At 41.8% G+C, this 11,440-nt stretch overlaps 1 long non-coding RNA gene and 1 pseudogene across 2 annotated transcripts; both read right to left on the bottom strand.

Moving 5' to 3' along the window:
* Positions 1 to 205: 205 nt before the first annotated feature.
* Positions 206 to 4,150, bottom strand: LOC136532817 (uncharacterized). Of its 2 annotated transcripts, XR_010778318.1 has the most exons (4): positions 3,432 to 4,150; positions 3,248 to 3,305; positions 1,677 to 1,743; positions 206 to 1,584 (listed from the first exon to the last, which is right to left on the bottom strand). It is a non-coding gene; the product is annotated as an uncharacterized lncRNA (long non-coding RNA). The 2 variants fall into 2 exon arrangements; XR_010778317.1 differs by lacking the exon at positions 3,248 to 3,305 and having other exon boundaries at positions 3,432 to 4,149.
* Positions 4,151 to 9,137: 4,987 nt separating this feature from the next.
* LOC136532816 (uncharacterized) lies at positions 9,138 to 10,998 on the bottom strand (annotated as a pseudogene).
* Between the last annotated feature and the right edge of the window lie 442 nt (positions 10,999 to 11,440).

The raw sequence follows: 11,440 nt of genomic DNA, 5'->3' as shown, positions 1-11,440 counted from the left end.
ATTAAGGCCATGTTCGGCTGGCTGAAAAAACGGCTGATGTTGATGTTGATTTGTTGTAAGAAAAAAATACTATTATTTTGCTGAAAAGGTACTGCCGATAAATTCAAATGAACAGGGCCTAAAACTCATACAAGTCAAGGTTGAGTCAGAACATCCACTCCATCCATAAATACATATATTCTTCCACTATTAGTGTGTGTTACGCTAGAGCTCCATACAGTGTACTAACATACGAGCGATTTATTCATGCTGTAATAAATCACTGGCTGAAGCCATTGGTCACAGCCTGTTTTTAATTTTTTGGCTGAGCCCAAATCAGAAAAACTAGGTATTTTTTATTTTTACCCGTTGCTGGATATATAAAGGATAATGCTTACAAGTATAAATCTTAGTATAAACTCTTGATTGCTATGGCAGTGAATCTGAGGTCTAAGATCTGAGTCTTTGAATTGATTCGCAAGCTGGGGAGATTACGTTCTGTCCATTTTCTCCATGCTATTGTTAAGTTCCTTTATTATCTAATAGAATTGTTCACAACCCGTCTGAGTTATAGCATTCAGCATCACACTTTTTTGGGTTCAACTCACATTTTAATCCCTTGTTCAATACATTATTTATTTAACTGGACTTTTGGCCTTTGTCTAGTTTGGAATGCCTTTACTTGTGTCTTATTACTGTTTACATCCAACTTGTCTGCCCCTACTAAATCGTGTTGAGTTTACCCTAATTAATCATGTTGAGCTTCTATTTTCCCTAACTCAGAACAAAATTACACTAGTGCTGAGATTTTAGAGTGAACTGAAATTGGGTGCAAATGAGTTTGTTGCGTTGATTGTCAAAATTTGACATGAGTGTTGCAGAAGATATATGTCCTTACCTCCTCGTGTACTGATTATACACAGTGGAATGTACTGATGACTACATAGTGAAAGGCATTGTTCTGGTGAGGGACAAACTGTTATCAAAATCTCTAATTTTCTACATAATATGGATATGATGTACAAGAGAATGATGCATTATGAAGCTAGATGGTTTTATTAAACTAGCCCAAAATTTAACGCTTATGAGTGTTTGATCTATGTAACTCTTTATCAAAATGAAATTAATAATACCCATAGCCAAAATTTTATCAATTTTATCAGGTTAAGTTTTTCAGTTTTTGATAGTTGAATGCATTGGATGGTTGCATTTAGCAGAGGTATATGTTACCAAATTACCAGCGGGCTGTCTAACTTGCGACCAAGTGGACATAGAGGTCGACGACGGCCACGAGCCGCTGCTCGATGACTAGTTGAGATGGGAGGTGGTACAGTGGCGCGAGGCGGCACATGTTAATTGCAAGCACTGATTTAGTCACTGCTTTATATACGATCGAGCGCAAGCACAGATGGCCGCGTGCAGCTGCAGAGTGGCGGTGCTCGTCCTTCTCTTCTTCACGCTCGCTGTAATGCTTCTGGCGTTGGCAAGATGGCTTCATAATGCATCTCCTACAGGAGCACATGCCTAGGCAGCAAGATGGCTTCAGGTCTTCAAGCTCCACTATCTTCATAAGGTGCCCTTAGAGCTAATTAGCTGGTGCTTTATCTGGATGTCCAGCGGACTCAAGTTACACAACATGATTTAATCTCTGAGATAGCCAAAATAGTTGCATTATCATTGACATAGGGAACACATACCAGAAGTGGCAATTGCTTGCCAATAGCCCACAGGCTTGCCTGAAGTCCCAACCAGATGAAATATTATCTGAGAAGACAATTAAATGACTGTAAATATAATCTAGCCTGAGATGTAGATTCATAAACATGCAACGGAAAGAGAGCTAACATCAAGCTTATAATTGTGCTCAACGCTAATTAGCCCATCCCATCAAGTATCCCATTTCACCTAGATTATTTTTTTCATAAATAAAAAAAAGACGGGCACATAAGAAAGCATGCCTGCAAATCCTGAAAAATGAAATATAACCTGTGACGTCTAATGATTACACTATTTAAGAAAGAATGTAGCTTTGTAATGTGTCGGTAGTGATTAAATTTGGAAACAGACAATTGAGATCGTGCCATTTTCAGGGCTCAACAAACACCCATGTAACATTTTCTGTAGCAAGAGGTCATTGTCTGAACTCTGGAGCTACTTGGGCTCCAAAAAAAAAGTAGGCCACAGATTGGCTCATTAACAATAGTAGGAGTAACACTAGTAGGAGTAACACTAACGTATATAGAAAAATTCTTTGCAAGAGCAGACTCTTGAAAAAAGAAACCTATAGTATTATGCATAAAAGAATTCTCATAACTGCTTACTATACACCTCACATGCCTTGATTTGAATGCGACTGAACAAAAGAAATAGAAAAGGCAAATTAAAGGGGTCTATCTACCTTGCGAGAGACAAATGAACATACAATAGTAATTTGGTAAAGAAACATACTTATTGTACTTTGTTGAATATAAAAACAAGGATTATTAATTGATTCAGGAACGATATACAGACCGTTAACAGATACACCATCCGTATTTAAATATATGACATTTAGAACAAGCTAATTAGTTCTAGCCTGTCCTCAATGTCATATATTTAAAAATGGAGGGAGTACAATATATGACATTCATGGATTACACTGAATGGCCATGGTTCATTAGCAGATAGACCACTACCAATGGTTTCTGTTGCCTAAAGTCTTAAAACCTATAAGATGTTCCTTGAACTTGCATGTTTTATATGCTTTACGATAAAGATTGCCAATGTTCTTCCGTGTAAAGGTTTCTCTGTTCATAACTTCAACATCAACGCAGTATTTTCCAAGTTGTTCTAACCTGGGAACCTTAGAAAACCTTCAGATCATGCAGTTGCTGTCAGTATGGCGCTGCACTTTAGCAAAATGTTACATTTCCTACTACTGCAAAATTATTGATGCACTCAAGTCAACCATCTCTACTGCAAGTCTGAACCAGGGTTTGCTAGAGCATCGAAATTAAAAAATTACGGAGTAGAACCATGCATTTCAATTCTGCTAACCATCGTTTCTATGAGAAAAGCACTTCTGAAACTACACCCACAGAATCTAAAAAGCCAGACGACTCCACATGTTCATATCATCCTTAGGCCTTAGCTGCAGGACACACTGAACATCTAGACTACAAAAAAATCGCACATTCTAGCATCCCAGCATTAAACTTGCAGAACGCAATGGGCATGACAACCAGGCAATCTATGAAACAAAATCGCAGAGAGGAAGGGAATGCATTACCCCCATGCATAGCCTCTTGACGAGAGGCATCGGCTTCCTCTTCAAACCCTTCTAGAACCTAAATCCAAACATATACCCAAAAAATGAAAAAGCATAAAACGCAATCAAAACAACGGAAAACATCCATCATCCAGCACGGAATCCAGTCGCCAACAACACCATTTCTGCTGCAGCTAGCACTTACCTTATGCGGCGTGGTCGAGATGCCCCGGGTCGGCGTTGGCAGCAGCTGCTGCGTGGGATGGAGGCGAGCGGCCGGATAGCCTTCGTGGAAGTAGCCCGAATCGGCGTCGTACGACTCCACGGCGCCCGCGTAGGTGTCAGTACAACTCCATGACCCTCACGTAGGTGCCGAAGCCCGGGAATGCCTTCCGCCCCACCCGTCCCACCAGCGCCTCCACCAGCGCGGGCATCGGGAGCAGCAGCAGCCTGGGAGAGGCCAAGCAGAGGCGGAGCAGCACCGGCAGTCCTGGCACCTTGCCCACGACGAAGAGGTCCTTCCCCAGCGCCTCCACCTCCCAGATCTACGCCACCATCTCGCTAGCGTTGAACACGCCGCGCTCGCGGTACTCCACGGCCGCGCAGCCACCGGCGGTGTGGACGCTGTTGGCCTCGTCTAGGAACTCCCGCAAGGGCCTTGCGCTCCTTGATAGCGTCGAACTCGGTGACCGTGAAGCTGACGCCCTTCTGGGAACCGAAAATCAGGAAGTGGAGAGATTTCTTTTTGGAAACCGAAAATCAGGAGAGGGCGACGCGCGAGATCGGGAGGGGAAGTTTTGCTTGGGGCGCGGTGCGGGGATCGCACGAGCGTGGCAGGCGTTGAAGCTTGCGTTGAAGCCTAGAATTCTCGATGGCCACACGGTCGTGGTGAAGCCTTCTAAGAGTAGATCTGTGTCGTTAGTCTGCAAGCGGAGGTTTTTCCGGATGTAAATTCTTGGCTGAATGGAGCACAGGTCATCTCTGGAAGGAACAAAATCTTAGATAAATTAAGCGTAATTTTGATTGATCCCCTATAATAAAGATATGGCATACAAGCTAAGAATCGAAATAATAATATAATCCGAAAAGGATACTAATCATGATATTTAGGCTTTCTAAACAAATAAAGCCAAACACACAGATGGGACTGCAACTTCCTTGACCTCCTTGATTGACATTCGATCTCATCATTTCACGACAAGGCACACATGAAATAAAATGGTGATATATATCCGAGTAAATATTTCTGTGCCTTACAATGGAGGAAAAAGATCTATCCGGTTGCAGTTTAATTCAATATAGACTTGATAGGACATCCTCATATTATTGTCAATATTAACTTATAGAATATTATTATATTATTGGCAATATTAATGGCTCTAGCACCAGAGTAAGCGAAGCCACATCAAACGAAATCGTAGAGAGAAACGCTTCTACCCTCCCATACATGGAGCCAAAACTGTTTGAGTCGCCAAAGTTGGAGCGCCAAACGTTGGCTCTTCCTGAAGACCTTCGACTGCGGCTCCAACTCCGACAACAAGTACTTGGCACGGAGCCGTACCAAATGTGTGCACTCTTATATTATGGATGCCATAGTGATCAAATAATAACTTATAGCTACTAAATTTTCTAGAAAGGATAAAAAAATAAATATATAAAATTAATATTTTCTATTAAAAATTGATATTTTTTCTCTCCCATCGCAGTGCATGGGCATATTTGCTATTGCTATTGCTATTGCTATCATACTAAATAGACAAAATTTCTACCAACTTTAAATTTTCGTCCAACATAATCCGTGTTTTGTCCGCGTTACCAACGACCTATTCGTGCCTTTTTCTATTTCAATCTCTGCTTTTTTTCCTTCTCCGGCTCGTACATGTTCCGTATTGTTCATCGGGGTGTCTCATCCTGGATGTATTGCCCCGCTCATGCACGGTGGTGTCCGTGATTTTATTTTGTTTTTCATTTCTAATAAAGTACTATGCTTTTTTAATATAAAGATAAGAGAATTTTTACAATGGTTGTCATAAAATGGACAGCTCACGAGGACCGATCCGACGGCTAAAAGGCAAAGGAACCGAGAGGAACCAATTTAAGAGGTACCGAGAGGAACCAGGTGCATACTAAATGGTGGGACCATACGCACCGGGTGCATACTAAAATTGATCGGATCAGCACATGAAAAAGTGGGAAATTTTCTATTTTTGAAATTATTTTACGTAATTGAGGATAGAACAGTAAATAAGGATAGAAAAATAATGTTCAGAGTACGATTGAAGTACTACAGTATTTTCACGTATTATTCTCTTCGGACCAACGCAGGCCGGCCCCTCTCTCTCAGTCGCTCTGTTCTTTCTCGGGCCCTTCTTTCTCTCTGTGTGCTGCGGCGGCGAGTACGAGGGCGGGGTGAGGACGAGGGCGGTGGCTGCGGCGGCGAGTGCGAGGGCAGGGCTGCGGCTTCCAGGGCATGCCATCCCTCCTCACCAGTCTCTGGCGAACGGCGGCACCGCGTAGATCCGGCGATGGCGGTGGAGGAGGCGAGATCCGGGCCTGGCGGCTTAGGGTTTCGCTCGCGCCCCACTCATGTAACCTCAAGCGCCGTCTTCAATCCCAATTGCACCCGATGCTACAAGTCTCTCAGCTTAATTTTGTGTCTAATTCGATTTGGTTTCTTCGAATGCGTTCGTTTCATCTCAGCTTCATTTTGTGTCTAATTCGATTTGGTTTCTTTGATTACGTTCGTTTCAGGTCAGCGTAGCTAACACGAGACCGGCCATGGCACCGGCGCAGGCCAAGTCAGGTCTCTTCGTTGGCATAAACAAGAGACACATCGTCACCAAGCGAGAGCTGGTGCTTCGCCCGTCCGATCGCTAGGGGGTAAGAATATCCGTGCCGAAGCCTCCGATCTCTTAATACTGCTCTGCGATCTCAATTGCAGGTGTAATCTAACCTATAGGACCAAAATCCTGCTATTTTGTGCCGTGCTTGTATATATCTTAGTTGAATTGCAGGTTATGAATTTATGATTTGTGTATTGGACATAAAAGAACGCTGACTGTTTTGTGCAATAATTTTATTTTTGACTTGGTAAGAGATTGGCATTTTGGTATGGTGGATTCTGCTGGATTACATACTCTAGTGGATGACTTGCTTGGTTTTGCGTATTTGAACTGCAATGTTACTTTTGGTGTATCATTAATGTTAGATAATTGAGGAGGTTTGATGATTGAAAAATTCGAATTGTTAGGTCAAACAGGCCTGTTGCTTTTGGACGAAAAAACTATGGGCGTAGAAACATTTGTACATTGAATAGTCTTTTTTTTAAACAGCTTTGTTGTGTTTGTTGCCTCATCTCACCTTTGGCAATCTGGAGATTTTCCAATACTCCGAGTTGCTAGTCCTGGAGGCAGATATTAATTGGTGAGACATAACGTGGAAGCTTAGTCACATTGTGATTTTGTTTCTAAAACTTCTCACTAAATGCACCTTTTTAGCACATGATTCGTAAGCAGAAGTTTTACCTAATTTACATTATGACTGGTTTGGGTTGTAAAATAGAGGCATAATGTGAGTTTGCCGCTGAATGATCTGGTCTGCAGTCTGATTGCTGATCCGTGATGCTATCTTTTCCCCGTCTGTTATTAGATGCATCTTAAGAAGCTTTAGTGCCTGCCGCGTTTGATTGATCTGATGTGACTAGCGTGGTTAATTGGTATAATTTGTGTGCTTCTGATAGGAATCTGATGTCTTTCTATTGTTGATCCGGATTCCTCGCAGTAGTTCCGGACTTTGGATTATTCAATGCGTTTTGCGATTCGTTTGGTACAAGTGGGAATTGATTGTGACGATTTGATGTAATTCCATGCCTACAGGAAGATGAGGCTCGCAGAGCTGAGGGAGGCAGCAAAAGCCGCGTGATTTGGTAGTATAGTTCCCATCAGTGGCTCGAACTTCGTGCGGGAGGTGTCTCAGGCACCATCAGATGTTTGGGTTGTGGTCTTCCTCTACAAGGATGGGTAACTCTTTCTTCACAGTTCACTGCATCCTTTTGCAAGCTATGTCAATGATTATGCATGGGAGAACAATTCTAGGGTTTATTTTGTATGATTCGACCAAACAGCTCTGGAACCAGATTGAACTAAATTCAGACTTTGATTGCACTTTATTTAGTTGTGTTGGTTTTCTATAGAAAGTTGCCTGAAAAGACTAGGCAACTATGAAATTTGACTATGGTTGGCTGGATATAGGAATTCTGATACTTGTGTTGTGTGTCATTGGCTCGTAGCCAGACATTTTATTGCTGTGTGGTCCCAGCAGCTCGTACCTTCGATATATATGATCATCATGTCTCATCTCACCTTTGGCAACCGGAGGATTTCATTACTTCATGTCGCTAGTTCTAGAGGCAGATATTTATTGGCGAGACATGACATATAAGCTAAGTCACATTTTGATTTTGTTTGTAAAACATCTCGCTAAATGCAACTCCCTGAATCAGTTGATGGAATTTTGACATGATACTACCTTAGTTTTTCTTAATGTTTTCTGGTTGTTAATGACTTCTTATTTTAATTTTTTAGCATCATGGTCTTATATCTTTGTCCTGGCCCTTTTATTTCAGAAAGCTACCAAGAGGGTGACATTCGTCAGAAGCTTGATTAGGGAGGTCCCAGCGTCTGCTAGATCTCGTCGGCGCGCAAGGCAGGCCGGAGCACTTCAGCCAAGCTGGGAAGCGGTCGGCCTCGGCGATGCAGCGCCTGGGCGGCTTCCTCTTCCCACGCCGGCCAACATTGAGGACGGCGCAGCGATCCGACGTGGCTCTGCCCGGGTCCGACGCCCCCACCCCTTCCTCTCCTCCTCCACTTGTTTGATTATTTTGATTTGGTTTGTCACGTTGTAGCAAAATGCACTGGCATTCTTCTTAGTAGTTTATCTGCATTGTGTTTGCTCGGGTTGATTACGTTTTTTGGGTAAAGTTGAAAGGACTTGACTATATGTTTTGTTTGTCCCCTCTTATGTTTGCTGCACATTTCGAAGCGTGCCCTTGCACAAAACCATCAGATATTTAGAAGCGTGCCCCTACAGTACCCCCTTTCACCCCCTTCCTGTGAAGCCATGTAGCAAGGTTTTTGCTTGGTTATCTGGGAAGTTCTGATGAGAGTTTTGGATTCGAGTGCACGGTAGTGGCAACGATTACCTCTACCTGGGGATGTTCGATATGTATCTCTTTGGTTGGTCTTCTACTGCATCTTGCTACTGATAATTGCCACAGTTTTGTTACACTACACATAAGTTGCTGTCATGTCATTGTGCATTCAATATTATGATATCTGCATTTCTGGTGGCAATGTGCTCCTTTCTAGAAATATAATGAGTCAGGCTACCTTGCCCAGAGCCTCTAGAATTACAGGAATTGATGCAGACTCACTGAAAAATTTATGCTGCATAGTTTATTATTTAGAAAATGAATCAGCTTAGTAAGGACTATGGGAGAAGGAATCCCAACTTTGCTTGAACGATTTGATTGATAATGACACTATTGGAGAATCATTTGTTATGCAACATACATGCAGTTGATACACTCTTTGCATATGCTGTGTGATTCTTTTAAGCCAGCGTCTCCCGGTAGATGTTTGACTAAGTATTTGAGCCTGAACACACATGAATTTAGTTCAGCACATCGTTTAGGTCTGAACACACATCGTTCTAGCCATCTGGACAAACTAAAGATCAAATATAGCTTACTAAATAGACAGCACATTAGTTCTAAAAAGGCCTAAAAGGGCTGGTCTGCTGTTTCCCTGGATTCTTGGCCCTTTGAACTCGTTTAGCGATAGATTCACTGCTAAATTCATCTGCGACAGTAGGAGTATTGACAACTAATTTTTTTGGCGGTCGTCCTCTTTTCCTATTTGAGCTCCTGTTCCTTTTTCAGGTCCTTTTCCTTTCGTTCCTTCCCTCTTTTTGTTCCTTTCCCTTCTTTCGTGCTGGCCTCAGGGTTTGGAGTTTGAGTCTCTATTATTTGAACATCGCTTGAATTTTCAGCCTGTTCGTGCTGGCGTTGTTCATCCAGATTGTTTGCATAGTACTCTTCCTCCTAAGAATCATCAAGAAAAATGTTAGACCCAGCATATTTTGTACAGTCTGGTATAAGTTGATGCATCTGGATCATTTTTAATATGAATTAAAAGTTCAGAACGTGATAGGATTTTTGGTATGATTGTTGTCATCTCATGTTGCGATCAGAAAGAAGCAACCTCGTGCATATTCTCCGTTTGAATCCTTGCATTTGTTGTCTATACAAGTGAAAATTGTGCACTGTCATAGAACAATTATTGAATGAGTCTGTAGATATTTGGAATTAACCAGGATTGTAAGACTCACGTTTGTGAAATGAAAGGCCATTTTTTCTCCATTCCCATGCTAGCATATAAAATATTATGAACGCCCCGCATGAATGACTGCAATGAACATAAGAATTAGTAATTTAAGTACAACATTAATGTAGAAAAGGGAGAAAGGAGTACCCCGTCTGTTGTTGCGGTATGTTATGATAAGGATTCGTTTCCAGGTGTGCAAGTTAACCAAGCCATAGTTGCCCGAAGAATCAATGCATTCTTGTATGCTTTCCACCTAGTGGATGGTGAGATAGATGTTAATTTTGATCAAACTGTAATGTAATTGAATAGGTGGGTACGTGTTACGTGTGTACTTACCAATGCCTTCTCTTGGTTTCTATCTCGGGTTGAGGCTAAGGCGTTAAGTAGCTGGACCTCTTTCTTTATAAAATTTAGCACTAGTAGAGCCCAGTGGGGGTTTGTTTATATGCAGAGGCACGAAAACCTGAAAAAACTTTGAAAATCAGTATTACATACCAAATGCAGATATTATCCTGAAAAATAAATACGGATATTATCCTGAATGCAAATGTCAAGTAAAAGGTCCAAACAAAATCCATATTACATACCAAATGCCTTCGAACACATTTGTCGGCAATTAACTTCTTAAATGTCAGTCGTTGGTCACCCAGTTTATCTGTAGCCAACTTCCTGGCTTGAAAGTTGTTATGAATGATGCCTCTTCAGTCTCTACGTTGCTGAAATCAACATAGGCATTTATGACCTGCAAAGGGTGGAGTTATTAGTACATAGTAGGTGTTTGCATGTTATTGTGGACAAAAAGGACCTGAAATCAGTTTACCTCATCTAATATAAAGCCATCTGTGAAATTAGGGCGTAGCTGTTTGGCTGTAAGAACATGGTCACCTATTTGTACAACCTTAGCATGGTCGTAACTCATTAGTACGAAGCATCCGGCTTCTGTGTCTATTGGACTCACTTTGTAATCATTGTCGACAATTGGCTTTCTTGGTGTGATGTGTGTAGAGGCGTCGCCTTGGTGTTGTGTGGAGGGGCTGTTCTGCTGCTGCGTGTTCTTTTCCATCTTAACTTTTGTTCCAGTGTGTGCTTCAGCATTGATTCTCGCCAGTGCATGGGAGAAATGCAGTGGGCCACCTGGTTCTGACTTCTTGACTAGTATCTGTGGTGATTCCTGTAGTTGGTATTTTTGTTAAATTCCAAAATATCAAATCCAACATTAGACAAAGCAACTGAAGCCACATTTGCATACCCGAACTTGTGCAGATGTAGGCATAGATAACCGAACTTGCGAAGATGTAGCCATAGACGGCTGACCTTGTGCAGATGTAGGCGTAGATGGGTCAACAATACTTTGCAGTAGCTGAAGGATTTGTTGTTGTACCTGTTGTGTTTTCTGTTTTTTTTTGAGAAATTGTGTTAGACAATGAAGCACGGATGGGAACCGAAAATGAGTACTCACTGGTTACCTTGATATCCATTTTCATTTGTGCAGTATCGTTTCTATCTTGCTCACCCTAGCTTCCAGTCTGTTGTCCACCTTTTCTCCTTTCTAATCTTAGCTAACTCCTCGTTTTGTGATAATATTTTCCTATCATATTTGTGGTCTATATCCATAATTTTTTCCATTGCTAGTAATTTTTTTTGTGTTTTTGTTTTTTGTTTCCATTGTTTTCCGTTCTGGATGTTGGTTCGCCCATTCTTCAAGGAATTGCTTCTACATAAATAGGAAAGAATGAATTAGGCACACAAACGAGGTTGTCTACATAAATAGTTGTGATACATACTTGTTCGTTGCTTGGACCCTCCTCGCGTGTTGGCGCCTGTTCTGACA

This window comes from Miscanthus floridulus, unplaced genomic scaffold, assembly GCF_019320115.1.
Source record: "Miscanthus floridulus cultivar M001 unplaced genomic scaffold, ASM1932011v1 fs_719_2, whole genome shotgun sequence".
In the NCBI taxonomy this organism is placed as follows: domain Eukaryota; kingdom Viridiplantae; phylum Streptophyta; class Magnoliopsida; order Poales; family Poaceae; genus Miscanthus; species Miscanthus floridulus.
The sequence above is the reverse complement of the archived record's forward strand: the minus strand, read 5'-3'. Positions and strand labels throughout refer to the sequence as shown.